At 48.9% G+C, this 15,037-nt stretch overlaps 1 protein-coding gene across 2 annotated transcripts in view; it reads left to right on the top strand.

Annotated features, from left to right (window-relative positions):
* The window catches only part of CFAP74 (cilia and flagella associated protein 74), a 1,279,283-nt gene that overhangs the window by 980,011 nt on the left and 284,235 nt on the right, over positions 1–15,037 (top strand). The window lies entirely within an intron of this gene.

Below are 15,037 nucleotides of genomic sequence, written 5' to 3'. Positions count from 1 at the left end.
CGTGCCTGTCCACTATTTACACAGCCTTTAATAGTGTGTGTGTGTAAGCGCTTACAGTTTGGTCAGATATAGGGGCTGATATACTGAGAGAAATGGTCACCTGCACACAGGTCAAAAGGGTTAAATGAGATCTTACCTTGGAGCTCCTGATTAAAAGGCAGCTGTACAATCACTAGGCTAACCATTATATCTAAACAAACACCCTCCCCGAGCACTCAAATCACAATAAGAATGTAATTGTCCATAAATGTATTCTTCTTCCAATACGGAAATATTCTCCAATTGGTACAGTTCATATAATCCGTGTATCCATAATCTGTATTATTCATCCATCATAACACAATTCCAAAGCAGCAGCAGCCAAGACGTGTTTCATGAAGCACTATGGCTTCTTCAGGGCTGCAAACCCAAATTAACAATATATAGGCAAAAATCATATCATCATAATACACCATAATGCATATTAAAACACTAACGCTGATTAGGTAAAGAGACAGCTCCAACGCAACCAACACCAAGTGGTCTTAGATTAGAATAGAAAAGGTCATCAGTAAAACCCCACCAAAAATGTGTGTTTATCTTTAGAATACTCAATGGCCCTAGAGCGATAATTAAGTCATCCTCTTTATTCTTACATCTAGTAATATAATAGATTATCAGGTTAGTGTAATAATTATAATATTTGATAAGTATAATCACCTGACATATAGTACATATGGCCAAAAAATCCATCATCATTGCTTAATTCTGCACCAATAGATAGCTCCTTCTCTGCAAAACAATTCAAACATAAAAATAAACTCAGATCCCCCAACATACTAGCTAGTAATCCTCTAGCAAAGACATAATCTAATCCAAACACCATGCCCCTAAGCGACTAAAGGGTCACTGCGACACTTAGGTAGTCCCTGTCAAAACAGACAATCTCGTCACCACTGAATAATCTAAGGATTTACCATAAATAGTTATAGTTTTCTCCTCCTCCTCATATAATCAAAAGAGTATTCTTGTGCAGTTATTCAAAAAGATGGATACAAATTGACGCATCTGGACTCTTTGGCAGGGTAATGCTTACCATCTGGAATAGTTTACAAAATCGTTTTTAAATAAGACAGGATGTCAATAGTACAGTAACATATATATGAATATATATGACACATCTATATGAATTTTGTGTTATTATAGCAATTGGAATTTGAATAACTGCACAAGAATACTCTTGATTATATGAGGATCAGTAACTATTTATGGTAAATTTTTAGATTATTCAGTGGTGGAATTTGAGAGTACTGGAGCTTGGCGGTGGGCATGGAAGAGCGGGTAAAGCAGCTAGGTACACTTTAACGGGACACAGCATTTTTAGGAGGCGAGACACCATTTCCCAAGAAAATCTTTAGCAAACAATGGAATAGAATTATGCATTTTCTCGTGAACTTTAGGATAAAAGGAACAAAAAACAAAAGCTTTCATAGGCTTTTTTACAAGAACTTTTAAAGCACCTCGGAAATTTCCTAGCTTTGTAGGTAAGCCAGGTTTTCCTTTTAAGGAATGTGTGCAGATGGTGAGACGTTTTGTGATTGGTTTCTCAGTGGGAGACACAACAAACTTGGATGCCAGTTACCACACCTATTTGAAGGATCTGACTGACCAATGGCAAGGAGTTAATGATTCATAGTGAGGGATGAACATATTGTTGAACTAAACAGCAAAATTTGTCCCAGAGTCACCCCCTCGAGAGAATTGTATTCTTGTGTTGATGCTGCAAACAATCTCAGCATCCCTAAGGGCTCGTATTCTGGATCCAGCCTTAACCACAAAGAGCTGAAAAGAAATACTTCATGCAGCAAACCAAGTAAATCACTGCTGGAAAGGAGTCTGGGCTCTGGTTTATGTGCATAGCAACATGCTTTTTGTGACACCAAAGCCCTCCACACAAAGGCCACACTGCACTTGTTGTGCACTTTTGACTGTTTAATCACTAACATGATTAACAGTGTCGAAACATAAATACACACTCCTCACAGTCATACATTGAATTGGATGATTTCACCAAAAAAGCTGCTGTTTAGCAAGTTAAAAAAACAAAGACTTATTTTCAATGACAATACTAAATAAGGTCTCAAGGCATGTTTAATCACACAAATTTAAAACATCTCTCAAAGCTGTGCAATCTCTTGATGGACAACAATTTTAAAACAAAGAAAAGCAGTGTTTAGAGATCTTTTTAAAATATCATGCAGGCCACGACTAAACATGAAGAAGTAAAAAAAAAAAAAAGTACAACAAGTAAATTCTAATCGACTACTGCTGAGGCAGGGCCTCAGACTGGCACACGTAATCACTGCTGCTGATTTATGGCCAGTGATTTCTTCCCACCTGGCACCACCCTACCCCCCACCAAGCAGAGGGGTTTCACCCACAAGCCCATTTTCTACTACCGAGCTAAAAAGAAATCATGCAGCAAGTTACAGATGAGGCAGAGTCCAATTTGCTATCTTTAATCTGATGGGCTAGTACTGCTTTGGATGAGAGTGCATACTGACACCCCTGTGAGAAGTTGGCCTGATATATGATGCTCACTAGTTCTAGTGATCACCTTGTATCAGTCCAAACAACCCTTATGGTGATTGGTTGTAAGTCAACCTTATAGACCAGCTATCCTAATGGTAGCATGGACAAAGCAGTCTTAGGCTAAACTCTTTTGGCATGTGAAGCCAGCTGTTTTACCACATATAACCCCTTGAATACCAGATGAAAGGACACCACACAGGTTGTTATGAAAATAAACAATATATTTATTACTAACAAACACCTCTGAACTCTTTATGAGATCAGAGGGCTAAGCACATGACAAGACTCTTAAGAAAAATACGTTAGGTTGCACAAATTACAATGGTGCCCTAGGGGCACGACAAACCATATATTAAGTAAATGGTATAAGGAAATCGATAGAAGGAATGGAGCTGTCCAGAGGCTGTAGGATCGCTGGGACTACTCTACCCTAACCTTAGGTAAGGAGCAGGAGGCCCACGGGACGTGTGTGCAGAGTGTGAACTCACACGCGAGATGCGGGACAAAGTCAATGGACAGTACAAATTACGAAAAGGGAAGTAATAGACAGTTCCGACTAGCTAGGACTAAAACAACAGGATAACTGGACACTCGGAGAGTCAATCTACCCTTGAGCGCCGAAATGCTCTCGTTACCTCACCCACGGGCTGCGGGTGCATAGCCGTGAAAGTGTGTCGGGTTTTCGCGTTGAAGTCTATGGAGCCTTGAAGAAAAGATGCTGCAGGCGACCAGAAGGAAGATGTCCGGAGCGATCCAAGGGTGGATCGAGGAAGATGAAGATCTGAAAGCAGAGGGGACAATGTTCACAGTCACTAGCCAGTGACCGGAGTGGAACCAGGAAGGAACCAGATGCTGTTGTCGCGATCAGGTGATGAGTGGACGCTTGACTCTGCAGCCACGTGGACCAGGTGGTGACTTCGACGACCAGGATGGAGGCAGGAGCTGTCCCACGCAGGCTCTCGCTGTCGGCGGTGTTGGTTCCGGATTCGGCATCAACAGGCCTTGGCAAAGGCAACCCACGCGGTGAGTGAAAAAGGCGTCTGGAGCGGACCTGGAGGGTCCGGGGTGCTTCTCCTTTGCAGAGAAGCAAAGGCCAGGCTAGAGCAACCAGACCAGCGGTGTAGATTTCAAGGATTGTCGTCTAGAGGCAACTATCCAGCCGGCAAGTGACCAGACAACGCGTAGAGCAGCAATCAAGCAAAAGGGCCCCATGCAGATCTCGTGGATGCTGGAGGGCTGATCTTCTGTGCAGGAGCTGCTCGGGGCTGGGGCTTCTCAATCCCCAAAGCACTTTCTCGAGGATGCCTCTGAAGTTGTGCTGGAAGCGAAGTGCAGTTTCTTCAAGATGGCCGGTCCCACGTATCTCGTCACAACCACGGATCTCAGCTGTTCTGCAGATGTAGGTAGAGGTCGGAGAGGTCTGGAAGTCCGGATCTCGTCGGGCTCTGAAGTCTGGTTCCGGCAGGAAGAACGACAAAGTGAACCGCTAGGATGCTTGATGGTAACTGCTTGTGCAGGGTGGTCACTCCTTGGCCACAAGGGAGATTTCTTCAGTCTTCTGTGGAGCAGAACGTCGAAGTCCAGAGTTTCTTCTTCTTGTAGATTTAATTCAGGATAATCTAATTTGGAATGGGACCAGCTCCTACCTTTATTCTCCTAAAGGGGGCTGTACTATGACTAGGTCCCTCCTATGGGTGGGACCAGGAAGGGGGGTGGTTACACCCCCTATCCTTTGTCCGGTTTCGCGCCAGAGCTGGGGCTGGAGTGCACCAGCAACTGGTTTGAACCGGGGTATGCACAGGGACACCTTGTGCGCCCCAGGCATGTCTCATTCCTTTCAGCCTGTCCTACCTCAATACACAAAATCCTGTCTGGGGTGGTGCTAGCACCTCGCAAGGCAGGAAACCCTTTGTCCAAGCCTCCCTCGCTGGAAGGACTCCCAGCAGCAGGATGTCAGACTTGTGTCTGTGGTGGCAGCATCCATTTTGTGATGCTGAGACTCGAGTTAACTTTAACCGGGGTTCACAGTTACTTACATGTCGTGTCCCTCTAAAAGGGTGGAATGCTACCCCCGTCGCCAGAATTGGCGAGGGGGTAGTATTCCAATTCGTATGACACCTTACTCGACATGTTTTGATAATGCTATGCCAAAGTTAGCAATAACCGCGAGGATTATAATTCACTTAAGAGTATATGGTATAGCGTTATCATGGAAACAGCTAAAGGACTTGGTTCCAAAGCTGCAGACAGGCTCAGCTCATGCTAGAGCACCATCTCACATAACTCCAAGCACTCTGCCTCCAGGATTGTTAAGGCCTGGCTTAGGAGTGACTTATAGGACTATATGTGTCCATTTTGGGTTAGATATAGGTATACTATATCTAAAGCAAAGGGTGATTACACCACCTTGCCCCAGCTGGATTACCAGCCAGTTGTGTCAGTTTTGGATGGTCAGCCAGAGGTGGCATAATACATGCTGCAGCCCCTGGTAGGCCCTGGGTGCACCTATGTCCTGGGCACCTAAGGTACACTGTACAGGGACTGATAAGGTGACCCAGTATCCAACTAGATATGTACTTAAGGTACATGGAGTCCATTTTAACAGAGAGCAGGAAGCCTGGGGTCCTGGATAGCAGGATCCCAGGCCAACTATGTCGAAAACCAGCAAAACACTAGGCAAAAAAAGTTGGTGGTAACCATAGTCAGATATCCACCTTCCTACAACCCCGACCACTGCTTCTGATTTATGGCCAGTGAAAAACTTTGATTAACTTCCCCCTGAAACCCACAGCCTCTCATTCTCCTCTGAGGTAATGAATTAGGAATTCTGAGTATCGGTTTATTTCCTCCAAACAAAAACTTTTCCAGCAAGCACACTTTAGCCATTAATAATCTATTAATTAAACTCTCTGATGCTGGCAGTGCTGAGTCCAGACTTCGGTTTAAAAATTCAGATTCACTGTCAGAGCAACATGCTTTGTCACTGACGATGAATCTGCATTGCTTATCTGAAAGAAACAGGTTAGTATTAGATTCCTTACCTTAGAATATCCCCAGGCGTCAGACTGGATCCGGAAACTTTTGCATAGCAGTACCCCTGCGCGTCGGTAGGCGTCGTCTGCGGCTCCGCGTCCGTCGTCGGCGTCGTTAACACCGGGATGACGTTGCCGGAGAACTTAGACGCCATCCTCGCGCGCTGACGTCAGTTCTTCTTTTTTCCGCGCCAGCAAGAGCAGATCCAGAAAAAGTGGTACCCCTTAGTCAATTTTTGACTAAACTTTTTCGATCATTTTTGATCCTTTTTTGAAGTCTAACGACTCCAACGGTGCCGGTAGAGATGCCCGGGTTTAAACCCTGCGCCGACTGCGACCGACTGATGTCGGTTACCGACCCCCACCGCCGGTGTCTTCATTGCCTGGGCCTCGACCACGACGGCAAGGCCTGCTCCGACTGTCGAGCCCTGACTTCTAAGGCTAGGCGGGAGCGGTCCCATCAAGCAACTCGAGCTCCGGCAGTCAGCCCGCGCCGCTCGAGGTCCCGGTCCGCAAGGAGGTTGAGGGACCGGTCGCGAGGTCGGAGCCACCATAGCTCTGGGAGTCGTCCTCGGTCTTCCGGCTCTAAGTCCTCAGGTAAGCACAAGAAGTCAAAGAGACGTCATCGCTCTTCCAACTCCCCCCGTCGCTCGCGTGATGTGGCCGGGGGTTTGGGCGACACCGGCTCCGCCGGAGCCGCGGGCGTCGCGGCCTGCTTCATACCCGTCGGTCCCTGGGCAGAACGCGACGCCGGAGGAGATCGAGGCCTTCCTCACGGCCATGAGGTCGCTCACTCCTCCATCGGGCTCTGCGGAGCCTTCGGGCCCAGCGGTCCCGACTGGGGGTCCCAGCGGTTCAGGCACTTCGGCCCTGACGCCGTCAGGTGCTTCGGCCCCGACGCCGCTGGTGACTTCGGTCCCGGTGCCACAGGCCCCCGAGGGATCGGGGTCCGGAACAGGTCGTCGCCGGTCGACCTCGCCAGCGCCGTCCCCCAGGGTGTCGCCCCCGGCGCCGCCTCCGAGCGGCGCCGTCCCCGATCCCTCCCTCGATTCGGGTCCAGCGCCGCTCGGTGCCGTATCCGACACCGCTGAGAGATTTCGACTTCTATGACCCGGTCCCATCCTTTGGTCCTGAGTCTCAGGAGATGAGTGGCAAGGGGGATTGGGAGGGGTCTGAGGACCCTCTGGCACGGGATTGTCAGTCTTATCAGGACTGGGCAGGTGAGCTAGGGGAGGCCAGTGGTCTGGACACCTCGCCGGACACTGGTTTTGTCTCCCCTCCTACCGTGGCTACGGAGGAGGGGGCTACCTATAGTGTGGTACTGACGCGAGCTAACCTCCTCACTGAGGTCCTTAAACCGCAGGCAAGCTCGGCCGAGCCTCTGCTGATGTTTAATGAGGCCTTGTCTGACGTTCTTCTAGGCACTTGGTCCAAGCCCGCTACAGGTCAGCCTGTAGATAGGAACGCCGAAATGCTCTCGTTATCTCACCCACGGGCAGAAGCCACCGCCCGGCTCCGGGTGACCCTTGCTTCCTGTCCACCCATCCCACCCCGAGAGCCTGGTCATCCAGGCCTCTAATTCCCAGACCGCATTCCCGACGGCTCCCCCCGATCAAGAATCCATGAGGTACGAGCAATACGGGAAGAATGTATTCTCCTCCCTAAGCTTAGGGCTGCGGTCAGTCAACACTGCGTGCCTCTTGGGCCGTTATACCCACTCTCTGTGGGACACGGTCGCGGACGTGCTGCCACAAAGTCCGGTGGAGGTCCAGACTAAACTCACCCAAGCCCTTGCGGAGGGTCGAGATGCAGCACAGTACTCCATCCGGTGTGGACTGGATACCACGGACTCACTGGGCAGAGCGATAGCAACGACGGTGGCGATTCGTTGCCACGCCTGGTTGAGGTCCGTGAACTTTTCGGCTGATGTTCAGAACACCCTTATGGACATACCGTTTGATGGCCGTCGCCTCTTTGGCGACAAGGCAGACCATGCGCTTGAGTACTTTAAGGACTCCAGGGCTACGGCCAAGTCCTTGGGCCTCTCGGCCCGCGCCAGCAAATGGCTGCCTTTCGCTCCTTTCGTGGCCAAGGAAGGGGCACCCCCACACGTCCTGCCAGCCACGGGCCGCAGAATACTGTCCAGCACGGTGGCGGATGTGGAAACCGCCGTGGCGGCAGTCGGGGACAACGGCCAGGCCAGTCCACACCCGCCCCTGCAGCAACCGCCTCAAAACCTTCCTAGTCCGAGCTTTCAGGCCCATGTGACGCCAGTGGGGGCAGGGTTCGCCATCACCACCTCCACTGGCGCACTGTCACATCGGACAGGTGGGTGCTGCAAATTGTCCCATGGGGCTACTCCCTCCCCTTTGAGGGAACCCCTCCAGCCATGCCAGCGCGATACCATGACGTGTCGGGGCATCACTTGACACTTCTACGAGAGGACGTTGCGGCCCTCTTGGCCAAGGGGGCCATCGAGCGCGTTCCTGGGCCAGAAGTAGGATTTGGTTGTTACTCCCACTACTTCCTGGTACCCAAGAAGGGCAAATGGGGCCTACGCCCTATCTTGGACCTACGGAACGTCAACTTCTTCCTCCGGCAGGAGAAGTTCAAGATGCTGACACTAGCTCAGGTCCTAACTGCCCTGGACCCAGGAGACTGGATGGTAGCGTTGGACTTGCAGGACGCTTATTTTCATATCCCCGTCCTGCCGTCCCACCAGCGTTACCTGTGGTTCACGGTAGGCCACGAGAACTTTCAGTTTACCGTGCTCCCCTTTGGCCTTACCAGCGCCCCGCGGGTGTTCACGAAAGTGATGGCGGTGGTCGCAGCTCATCTACGCAGGTTAGGGGTTTTAGTCTTCCCTTACCTCGACGACTGGTTGTTGAAGGCGGGCTCGCCCCAGACAGTCGTCAGCCACCTTCAGACTACGGCCGACCTCCTGCACCTGCTGGGGTTCTCCATCAATGTGCCGAAGTCACACCTGTGTCCCTCTCAGAAGCTCCTCTTCATCGGAGCGGTTCTGGACTCAGCGCATTTTCGGGTTTATCCTCCCGAACAGCGGGTTCGGGATATTCAGGCTCTGATTCCGATCTTTCAGCCGTTATCCCGAGTCTCAGTCAGGTTGACTCTGCGGCTTCTGGGGCTGATGGCCTCCTGCATCCTTCTGGTGCATCACGCCAGGTGGCGGATGTGGGCTCTGCAGTGGGACCTGAAGTTTCAGTGGGCCCAGCATCAGGGCAACCTGTCCTACCATGTCTTGATCTCGGAGGACACTGCAAGACAGTTGCAGTGGTGGCTCACGGACCGCGATTGGGTCATCGGCAGATCCCTCTCCCTACCCCAACCGGAGCACGTAGTTGTGACGGACGCATCCCTCCAGGGCTGGGGAGGCCACATGGGAGAGGCGGAGATCAGAGGCCTCTGGTCTCAGGCGGAGTCCCGGCTCCACATCAACCTTCTGGAGCTGCGGGCGATCCGGCTTGCACTGAAGGCATTCCTCCCCTCTTTCCAGGGGAGTGTAGTGCAGGTGTTCACGGACAACACCACCATGTGGTACTGCAACAAACAGGGCGGGGTGGGGTCGTGGACCCTTTGCCAGGAGGCTCTGCGCCTCTGGCAGTGGCTGGAACATCAGGGAGTGACCCTGGTGGTTCAACACCTGGCAGGTTCCCTGAACGCCGGGGCGGACGAACTCAGCCGTCGGTGCATGATGGATCACGAATGGCGTCTGAACTCGGACGTGGCGCAAGGCCTCTTTCAGCAGTGGGGAGAGCCTTGGTTAGATCTATTCGCCACAGAAGAGAACGCGCAATGTCATCAATTCTGCTCGTTGAAATTTTCAAGGCGGCATTCGCTCGGAGGCGCTTTTCGTCGCGAGTGGAGCTGCGGTCTGTTGTACGCCTTTCCGCCTATACCACTTCTGCCGAGAGTGCTGAAGAAGATCAGGCGCGATCGGGCCCAAGTCATCCTTGTGACTCCGGACTGGGCACGAAGATACTGGCATCCGGAGGTACTCAGTATGTCTGTCGATCCCCCGATTCGTCTGCCTCTTCAGGAGGACCTTCTGTCGCAGCAGCAGGGGACGGTCCTCCACCTGAACCTGTCCAGTCTCCACCTCCATGCTTGGAGATTGAGCGGCGACAGTTGAGGCCATTTGACTTGCCTCCTGAAGTTTGTGATGTGATTCTGGCAGCCAGGCGTCCCTCCACAAAGTCGGTATATGCATGCAGGTGGAACAAGTTTGTGGCATGGTGCACAGCAAAGGCTGTGGATCCCCTTTCTGCCCCACTTTCTGAGGTCCTCCTCTTCCTTCTTTCTCTTGCCCAGCAGGGCTCTGCTCTGGGCACTATCAAGGGCTACCTTTCTGCCCTTTCCGCCTTCTTAAGGCTACCTGATCAGCCTTCTTTGTTCAAGTCCCCGGTTGTTAATAGATTCTTAAAGGGCATCACTCATATGTTTCCCCCTGTTCCTTTTGTGATGCCTCAGTGGGACTTGAACCTTGTACTTACTTTTCTGATGTGCGCTCCCTTCGAGCCACTTCATAACTGTTCTCTCCGTCTTCTTACCCTTAAGACGGCTTTCTTGGTTGCCATCACCTCTGCCAGAGGAGTGAGTGAGCTCCAGGCTCTTTCATCCAAGCCCCCCTTCCTTTCTGTCCATCCGGACGAGGTTGTGTTGTGGACAAGACCCTCTTTCCTGCCCAAAGTAGTCACGGCCTTCCACATCGGGCAGTCCATCACCTTGCCCACCTTCTTTCCGCCTCCGCATCCCTCTAAAGAGGAAGAGCGGCTCCACCGTCTGGACCCAAAACGTGCGATCTCATTCTATTTGGATCGCACACGCCAGTTCTGGGTGGATGACCAACTCTTTGTTGGTTACTTGGGCGCTAAAAAAGGTCGGGCGGTGCACAAGTGGACCATCTCTTGGTGGGTTGTGTTGTGCATCAAGGCATGCTTCTCTTTGGCTAAAAAGGAGCATCCTGTTGGGCTGAGAGCCCATTCCACTCGGGCCACGGGGGCTCCTACTACCCTGGGCCGGGGAGTCCCCTTTCAGGACATCTGTCAGGCAGCTACGTGGGACTCGCTGCACACGTTCGCAAGGCACTACTGCCTGGACAGCCAAGTCCGGAGGGATGGCTTTTTTGCCCGTTCCGTCCTCCAGGACTTTCTGGTGTGATTATTGGTTCGCAGACCCACCACTGGGGTTGGTTTTGCTGGGGTATCTATTCTAAGGTAAGGAATCTAATACTAACCTGTTTCTTTCAGATGCACAAGTTACTTACCATCGGTAACGATATATCTGTAAGAAACAGTAGTTAGTATTAGATTCCTTACCGCCCCACCCATCCTCCCCGTTCTGCGAACCGATATCTAGGGTTACGGTCATCCCCTTTCAGGGCCCTAGTTCTTGGCACCAGTGTTGGTTTTTATCATGGCTCGGCGTTTCTGGCGGGAAAAAATGTGTATAAGAACTGACGTCAGCGCGCGAGGGCGGCGTTTAAGTACTCCGGCGACGTCATCCCGACGCCGACGACGGACGCGGAGCCGCAGATGACGCCTAACGACGCGCAGGGGTACTGCTACGCAAAGGTTTCCGGATCCAGTCTGACGCCTGGGGATATTCTAAGGTAAGGAATCTAATCCTAACTACTGTTTCTTACAGATATATTGTTACCGAAAGTAAATAACTTGTTCTTCAGATGCAACGACCACTTCGCAATTTTACTCACCTACCTGTACTTGGTCCACTCGGGAATCATCGGGATCAGGCTGCTTCTAGCAAACTGGCAGTGCCCAAATCCTTGCATGCTGCAGCTGCTCCTGACTGCCTTTGCTAATTAAACACAGACCAACTGCGCAGACTCGATTTTTCTGCTTCCATCTCACCTGCCTGCAGCCTCTACCCCCACCCTTTCCCAACTCGTCACTGAGAGAGTTTGAAGCGCCTGGGGCAAACTTCACTTCCACGTGATCATGGGATGGAGACTGGTCCTCGAGGCTATGTCTTTGCCGAGCTGATGACCTCACAGGCCTCAGGGCAGTGAGCTCGTCAGCCCGGCAAAAGACTCAGCAGGGCATGCCCACGAGCAGCTTGCAGCAGTGACTCATCAGCACGAGATTCATTAGAAATCACCACCCTCCGCAACAAAAGCAAGAGGTGTCTCCTGTGAGTACATTAAAAAACAATTAAAAACGCATAAAGACATTCATTTTGTTTACACTCTCCCAATGGTCATCCCAGGGGGTGAAGCTAAAGTAAGGGGGGCGGAGCCCCGACGCCCTTACTCAAAAACCGCCACTGCTTAAGACCTTTTATCTTCCAGACCTGATTTATCCCAATTCTCCAGTAATTGTATTTCTCTTTTCTTTTTTTTTTTATAATTGTTTTTATTGTGATTTTACAGTACATTACAACATATATCACATTTAACAGAAATTGACACTTCGCTGAGTGTTTGACGGGGGTTACAGTTGCGTTACAGTTTGGTGGACTCTCACCCTTCCTGTTTATACACTTAACATAAAACAAAAAGAAAAAAGTGGGTATTTGCAGTGTGTGTTTCAGTTCGTGTTGTACACAAAACACGGAACATGCAGATAAGACATGTAGATGTTGCCTCGGGTGTTGTGGCAGACCCTCTTAGTGTTCCTTCCATTACTATGTTGTTTCTTTCTACCCTTCTTGCCTTCACGGGGGATCGTAGGGGTCGAGGAACTTATCCAGCTTTGACCACATCTCTGTTGGGGTTCTTCCATGGGGTGCATCTAAGTGCTGTGTTGTCTGCACCTCTGAGGAATGTTATCCAGTTCAACCACCCCTTAAACGTGGATTTGGTAGTGTCTTTCCAGTTGGCAAGGACAGTTTTGGTGGCTGAGGTTAGGATAAAATCGAGGAGGCTGCTATCTTGCTTTGTAATGTTGTCTTCCCCTAAGCTTGCTGTAATTATTGTGGCGAATTCTTCTTTTATTGTGCACCCTAGGGTTCTTTTTGCGAATGTGAAGACCTCTTTCCAGAACCCTCTCACCTTTGTACAGTCGAAAATGAGGTCACAGTTCCAACAGCGGTCTGTTTCTCAGAGGCCCATCCTTGCTAACCTAGCAGGGGTACAGTATATGCGGTTTAATAGCCAGAACTTAGTTTGCGCTAGCACCGGGGAGATCATCTTTTTCGAGGGGGGCTCCCAGAGGGAGTGTGTCTCTTTCTCTGTGAGATTGATGTTTAATTGCGCTTCCCAATGTTTGGTGCTCTTGATGTTTAGTTTTGATGTACTGGGGCGGAGGAGTTTGTATAGATGGGACACCTGGTGACCTGCCATGTTTAGGTTTTTCATATATTGGATGATCGTGGGTTTATGTTTGGACAGATTAGCTTTTGCCACTGCTGTTTTGATTATCAGGAAGTTGTAGAGTTCTATCTCGCTTAGGTTGTGTAGTTCTTTTATGTTGTTGTATGTGAGAGGTTTCTGCTCTTTATCTTCGAGGTGTGTCAGGAAGGAGAACCCTAATCGATTGTTATCTGCGCCTTGGGAGATTTATATAGTGCCATTACCTTCCTAATAAAGTTTTCTCCAAGATTGTAGGTGTGCATGCATTGCTCCAGAAACATCCAGGATACTCTGTCAAAAGCTTTTTCTGCGTCCAGCGTTACAGCTACTGTAGGTTTACCTGATTTGTTCGCGTGTTCGATCACATGGCATGATAGTGATACACACTAATTTATTAGGGCACAGTGGGACTCTCACTTTGACCACCGGAAATGTTTAAAGCATGTGAATCTATGAAAGATACGAATGCTAGAGAGCTGCAGTTATGTAACTCATTTTGTTTCATGCGTTGTGCTATTGCTTCATGCATTAGGGACCAGTTATATTCATAGAACTTTCATTTTTTTGCACAAGCTGGGTGTGATAATTATTTTTTAATGTGCTCAAATGTCACTCTTGGTTTTATTCAATTTGTGACATGCCCACATTAGGTATTTTACCCAGAGTTAAACATTCCCGACGAAAGCACTCAAATGGAGGCCTCGTTTTATTCATCCTAGAGGTGTTTCAAGAATTACAATCAACTTTCAAGCAATGAAAAACGTTGTACACGCTGATTATGCATTTCTGCGTTAAAGGTACCAAAAGGACATATCAACAGCTTTTCAGTTCTAATCTTAAACAATTTCTAAAAGATTACCTTGAGAGGTTGAGACTCATATTCTGTGAATACCCACTTACCATATCTAAATAAAGCTGCAGCTCGACTATCATTCAGAAGCAACCTTTAAGATTGAGCGCTCTCTGCTCCTTCAATCTACGTCTGGCACGTGTCCCTCGTGTTAGAAGTGTACGGGCTGGAGGCTTGTCATTCCGGGCTTTAGCTTCTTATCTCTGGAATGCTCTCCCATGCACTATCCAGAGCATACAGAATCACAGGGCTTTCAGAAGGGCAATAAAGACCTGGCTTTTCCCTGAATAATCCTCTGCCTAATTCTCCTCTTCGATCTGGTAATTTGTAGATTTAGCACCGGGACACCATGCGCTTTACAAATCTGATAATATAACATAACATTAGATTATGCTGAATTAGGATCAACATTGCTTGATTGCTTTTGCCAGAGCTGGTATCTACAGCTGATGCTGAATTTGATATTCCATATGTTAGCAGTTGATCTTGACTTTTTCATCAAGATGATAGGCAGACACTTGTAAATTAAAATCACCTGCCATTATGAATATTGATGCTGGAAAGTGACCTCGTATTTAAATCAGATCACACTCACATTTCCTGAATTCATTATCAAATGATAGCACAATAGGAGGTATTTAAACATGTGAGAGGTATTATTACTGTGAAGACTAGCATCCTCAGTCCTTAAGTCTAATTTATTACCTACTACTCCACAGTATTTTTCTTTAATATTCTGACTTCGTAATACTGACTTGTCCTTGTGCAACTCCGTTGCAACAGGTTAAGCTTTGCTAATTGACGTCTTTAGTGGAGAAGAAACAAATATCTGGTTATGAAATACCTAAACTTTTCAATTACTATCCAAAAAGTCGACTAACGCATGTTTTTTTTAAATTTGGCTAGATTGTTTGTGGATTTGCCAGAGATGGTATCTGATATGAACTTCTTACGTAATGGAGTTATTTTCCCTTTTCAGTAGCATGGATTAGAGAGGTTAAAGTTCGGCACTCCCCTGTTTTTTCCATATCTTTCTCCAAATGTATATATTAGAGCTGGAAAACGGGAAATGAAGACGGATTCAGTTTGTTGTTTGTCATTTGTAGCTAGTTTAGAATGTGAATTACCGGATTATCGTATCCTCCTTAACTCTGGACTGTAACCCAGCTCTCATACTTTCAAGTAAGTCATTTAGCTTGCTGAGTATTTACCAAGACTAGGGCTTGCAACATGCCTTGAAATGTAGTCTAGATCAAA

The sequence above is a fragment of the Lissotriton vulgaris genome, chromosome 5 (assembly GCF_964263255.1).
Source record: "Lissotriton vulgaris chromosome 5, aLisVul1.2, whole genome shotgun sequence".
NCBI classification, from domain to species: Eukaryota; Metazoa; Chordata; class Amphibia; order Caudata; family Salamandridae; genus Lissotriton; species Lissotriton vulgaris.
The sequence above is the reverse complement of the archived record's forward strand: the minus strand, read 5'-3'. Positions and strand labels throughout refer to the sequence as shown.